Raw genomic sequence first — 6000 nt, 5'->3', positions numbered from 1 at the left:
CCGACTGCGCTGAGGACGCGAGCCGCCCGGGCCCCGCCCCAGAGGCCCCGCCCCCGGAGCACCGCCCACTTGCTGGCGAAGACGCGCCCCTCCTCTGGCCGAAACCCAGACGCGTGGGCTGCAGCCAGACCCCGCCCCCAGACCTGGGATTGGCCACGCCGCAGGCAGGCTCCGCCCACAGGCCGCCTTGCTCCCAGCCAGGCCCAGACTTCTCTGCCAATCATTAGACTGGGCCACACCTGCAGGCTCAGCTCGTTCAGGAACCCCTCCATTATTGTCATGCCTTCACCTAACTGGAGGCCTTTGGGAACCACGCTCCACCCTCTCGATTTGGTCCCCAAGTCTGGGTTCCTCCTTGTGCCCGACCACAAATCCTGGTCCTTCCCTGGGCCCCGCCCCCATGCCAGGCCCTCGATCCCAGGGTCCACATGTCCAACGATAGGTCGTGGTCTTTCCTTCAGGCCCCGCCCCTATCTCCCAGGCTGCTGGCCCCGCCCCCCCCGCCGGGTAGGGCCTCTAGGTTAAGACTAGGGTCCTAGCCGTGAGCAAACGCCGCACCCACTCTGAATAAGACCCCGCCCCCACGCCAAGCCCCGCCTCCACCCCGGCATTGCTGGCGTTCCCAGGCGCAAGTTCCACCCGGGACACGGGCCCTGCCCTCAGGCTTTGGCCCAGTCACTACCCCTAGGCCTAACTCCGGCCACCATAACGCCTGGGCTCTGTCCCAACTGCCCTCCCAGTCCCGCCCCGAGGCCTTCTTCCAACCTGTCTGGCTTTGAGAACCTCAGCCCCATTGCCAAGGTCCGCCCCCTTCCGGAGGCCACGACCATAGAGAGGGCCCCAGGGCCAGAGAGACAACTGCCAACGAGACTCGGGGCCTAGAACTCCCCAGCTAGTGGTGCCGAGTCTCCATGACAACTAAGCTTCGTTCCCGCCCACCCCCGCCGGCCCTCAGCTTTGCGGTTAGAAAACACGTGCATCCCACAGCCGAGAGGCGTGGCTCGGGCGCTCCTTCTAGGAGCGCTAGCTGGCATTCTACATCCCTACCCCGGGGGACTAGAAAATCACAGTACTGGGCTTTTGCCCCAGCTTGTCGTAAACCCAGGCCCCAAAGCCTCTAAAATATTTAAATATTCCAGGGACCTGAGGAATTCTAAACTCAAACTCTGGGAGCCCCAGAGGGTACTTAATTCAGTAATATATTTCAAGGACACAGCTAATCACAAATGCGTGCCAAAACCTTGTCAATTAAGCTTCAGTGCCATACCTCCAAAGGACCAGGGAGTACAAAATCCACACATCTGGTACCCAGCCTGCCTCGATGCGTACATTTGCACCCCAAGGTGCCCCTCAAAGACCCTTGTCATGTCCAGGCATGGGCCAGTACTGGCCTGCCTGCCCACCACCCTGATTCAGCTGACCTGGAGCCTTGCACAGGCCCTGTTTCTTGGCTAGTCTCACCGGCTCCCAGAAGCTCAGGCAGATGAGATGGAATGGCCAGGTCAAGACGGAGAGCCCCAAATCTAGCAGCAGATGGGCTTCAGGAGCCTCTGTTTCTTCAGGCTCCCAGGACCTGCTTGCCTGTGCTATGTTCACGCGGGCCTCTGCCTTGGATCCCTCTCTCCAGGCTCCCCCTTCTCAATCCATCCCTGCTTGTTTTCTGCCCTGGTTGGCCGACCTTCCCAGCAAGCTCTCCTTGGGAGGCAGCCAGGGCCAGCATCCAGTGGCATCCAGTGCCATTTGGACGGCAGGGCTGGGCAGGCCCTCAGCCCCCACGCTGCCATTGGTCCCTGCCGCCTGCTCATGGTGGGTGGAATGGAGGGCTGAGGCCGCAGATCCGGAGCTCAGGCTCAGAGCCAGTCACTGGTTGGCTACTTTCCCTGCCCCTGGGTCAATCCAGTCAGCAATGACCAGTAACTACGCTGCCAGGTAGCACTATTACAATCACCCCATTTTACAGGTAAATAAACTGAGGGCTAGGGCCACCATACCAGCTGGAAATTGAGATTCAATTACAAAAGTGTGCTGAAACATTGCTCTCCCTCCTCCTCCTTCTCTCTTGTGCCCAGATTTCAACCCTTTCCTCGCTTCCTCCCCCTCCTTTCCTCCACTTCCCCTCCTCCTCCTCTTCCCTCTACTTCTCCCCACTCTTCCTCCTCCTAACCTTCCCACTCTCTATCGGCCCTTTATCCTTCCTCCGCCACCCTCCCTCCTCTTCTTCTTTATTCTTCTTCCCACTCTCCCCTCCCCTTCCTCTCACCAAGCTTGAACCTTGACTTAAGCAATGCAATGACTTAAGTCTCTGCCAACTCTCCCCCCAAACCCCCAAAATTCAAAAGGTTCCAGAAAACCAAGTTTCCAAAAACCCAAGATTTTCTTAAGTTAGTACCAGACCTCCAATGCACTGTTTCTACCTTCCCCTCCCCAGGCCATTTTCTGTGGCCCATTAACCCTTTCTATGCCTACTTATCCTTAATTTTCCCCCTTACTAATGGGCTGCCCCAGATCCCAAAGACACCAGGCAATGTACAGCAGCTTTAGCCCTCAGTTACCTTCCAAGGTTATGAGAAACCCCCAGTTCTGAAACACTGCTGTACAACTGTCCACTGGGATTCTGAACTGGACAGGTGAGCCAGCCCTACTCTTCAATTTCTTTACCTGTAAAATAATCACCCTAGTGCCACCTGACAGGTAAGAGTGAGACTGGAATTACTGACCACTGGAGTCAAACCAGACTCTGCCCCTCACCACCTGGTGGCCTAGGCCTCTCCACTTTACCCTTCTGCCCCTTGGTTGCCCTCAGGTGATAACACCTACTTCCTAGGGTGCCATGCATCAAATATCTGTTGATCATCCACTTGGTGTAACCTGACAAGGGGCTTCTTATGAGGAGAGTGGAGGATGGACCAGCCAGGGACAGTAGGTGTGGGGCAAAGCCTTATGTGGGTGTCCTTCCCAGGTTGACTGCAGGGTCTACAACTGGACCTTAGGCTAGCAAAGGGAGTTCTTGCAATTTTCTGGAACAAGAACAATCAAGCATACCTTGAAATAAAATGGTGAAAGGTGGGGGGGGTGGTCACATAAGTAGAATATAAGCAATGTATGGGGGAAAACAATTTCAAACTCAAGTGCCCATCACTTTAGGAATTAGTTTCTTGCGGCTATGAACTGGGTCACTTAAAATAACTCTTGTTTTCTCAAGGTTCTGGAGGCCAGAAGTTCAAAATCAAGATGTTACAAGAATGCACTCCCTCCAGAAGCTCTAGGGCAGGGTCCTCCCAGTCTCTTCCAGCTTCTGACACCCCTCTAATCTCTGCCTGTCTTCATGATTTACACCTGCCATTGGATTTAGGATTACCTAGGTAATCCAAGGTGATCTTGTCACAATGTGAAATGGGTTGCCTGACTGTGGGTCTTCACCTGCGTGCTTAAAAGGGACTTAGGAGGGGCCTCCCTGATGGCACAGGCAGTTGAGCGCAGCACTGTGAAGCTGGCCACAGCCTCTGTAGCAGGGGTTCAAGCCCAGCCGGGAGATACCCACATGGAGCGGCAGACCTCACCTGTCTTGCCAAATGCTCCCCTCAGCAGCGTATTTCGGTCAGCCTGCCTGTTCTGTTCCCGGGCTCTGTCTCTGGTGAATCATCTCACCCTCCCACACATCTGGCCTGTACCCCAGTTCTTGTATGCATGAATAAATAAATCATTTTTTTTAAAGGGACTTATGAGACTCAACTGCAGGCAAACACAGAAAGGTCAAAGAGGGTATTTATTTACAAATGAGAAAAAAAGATAAATCAATGCGTTTGTCAGTTCTGAGCTGGGACCCCAATAGCACACTGAAAATCGGCAAAATACCAAGCATACCCCAAGGCCCACATGTCTGGTTATATACCAAACCTGGCTGCTTAACTCCACCCTCAGTTCCCAGCAGTCCTCCCTTCAGTGGTGATGACATTATGGGATTTGTAGTCCTTGGTATCTTGGATCTGTTTGGCCAGGGTTGGGGGTGGGGTCCAAAAACCTGTTTGTGGAGTTTGCTGAGACATCCCTTCCAACCAATTCCCCCCCTTTCACTTTTTGTCACCATTTCTCTGGTGATGAAGCCTCTATGGTCAAATGTGTGGATGCTGGGGTGTAGCCTCAGATGAGTTTTTTCAGAGTCCCAGTTTGGAAGGAAAACAAGTTAGTCATCAGGCACTGTCCAGTGTGGCAAACAAAAGTCCTCCATTCTTGGAAAATAGTTCATCAGTCCATGCCAAAATGAAAACATCTGGAGGCACTAGCCAAAACAACAGCAAATATAACAAAATTACAAGAAAAATCTTAAAACTGGTTCAACTTATATAAAAACAATTTCTCTCCACCTTGATCCCGATTTTATCTTAACAGTAAAATATTTGCAAGCTAAATCTACTTTCAGTCCATTTCACCTATTTTTGCATAAAATCACAGGGCAAAATGACCAAACAGCAATTTAGCTGGCTTTGCAGAAATACTCCATGAGATGAGTGAGCTCTCGACATCCAGTCTGTGCAGGTTTCAGGAACAAGGTCTGACTTACCAGACTCTACCTGGGGTTTCCTCTTCAAGGTTACCAAAACTTTTTTTTCTGGATTGTTCAATCCAGCTAATACAGGCATGCTTCCTCACCTTCGTTGTGTAACTAGTAACTGGTGGTCAAAGTCAAAGACTATTGCAGATGGTGCCCCTGGAGAGCAGTGTTGGTGAGGATAGATAGCCCCAGAGAAAATGCGAACAAAGTATCGCATTTTGGGGTGCAAACTGGTAAGAAATATAAGGGACTGCAGAAGCAGCCCCCAGCATTCAGTTTTTGGATCTTCAGCAATTCCAGCAATTTCTGCCCCCACCATGCAGATCTTCAGAAGGCTGTTGCAGACCTTTTGAAGAATGTGGAGGCCTCCAGCAGCCAACCTCAAAGAGGAAAAGTTTGGCGGCTTTGCAGGTAGCCAAGCGACTGAAACTGTTCCTAGTTTTGCTGCTGTTATGGCCTGGAGGGAAGGTGATGACCTAGAGAGGGGAGCCTCACTGAGCTGCACGAGTGTGGCTGTTCGGTGGGTCGTTCAGCAGCTGCAGCTATTTCCCGCCCCCCTCCAAAGATCTATTTATTTATACATACAAGAACTGGGGTCTAGGCCAAAGGTGAGGGGATGAGAGGAATCACCTCAGAGACAGAGTGGGGAGCAGCAGGCGAGAAGGGAGAGGTCTGCTGCGCTATGTGGCTCAGCTCCCTGGCCAGAATCGAACTCATGCTGCAGTGCCTGGGATAGCTTGATAGCGCTGAGACTTTAACCCCTGCACCACCAGGGAGGCCCAGCAGCTGTTTTGAGTGTTGCTTGTCTGGTGCTGTGCTGGGTCATCTCAGCAGCCCTGGGGAACATCTCCTAGTGTCTTCTGTTGTCTTCGTGAGTTGAATCCCGGCCTAAAGTCTGGCTGCCCCATGGTCTAGGTCCACAGTGGTGGGAAGATGCCATCTTTGGAGTGTCTGTATTTAGGACTTTAAAAACATGCTTCTGGTTTTTGGTAAATGGCCATTTTTGGCCTCAGTAAAACTGTTTTTCCCGGGTTTGTTAAATAAATCCCATTATTGTTCTCTGAACACTCGGGTTCAGAGAGTTTTCCAATTGTGTGCACAGGTGAAGAAATCAGATGGATAAACTACTTGGGCAGTGTCCTTGGCCAGTTTTAATGTCCCCTGCGCCCTGTATCAGAGTTGGGGGTCTCCGGAACCCTACAAACAAAGCAGCAGGTTATCCCCTTCTTGGCTCAGTTCAAACTCAACTTCCTGGAAGAATTTCCATCAAAACCACACAATGAAACACATATCCAATTCTCTAGTCTAAGCAGACAAAATTCCCTATTGAAATTATGCAAAAACAGACTCATTGCCACAAGTAGTAAAAATTACTACTACTTTTTCATACCATGTTGGTATCAAGGGGAGAGAAAATGCAAACACAAGTTAGCTCTGCTTCAAAAATA

This window comes from Talpa europaea (assembly GCF_964194135.1).
Source record: "Talpa europaea genome assembly, chromosome: 12".
NCBI classification, from domain to species: Eukaryota; Metazoa; Chordata; class Mammalia; order Eulipotyphla; family Talpidae; genus Talpa; species Talpa europaea.
This window is presented reverse-complemented; position numbering follows the sequence as displayed.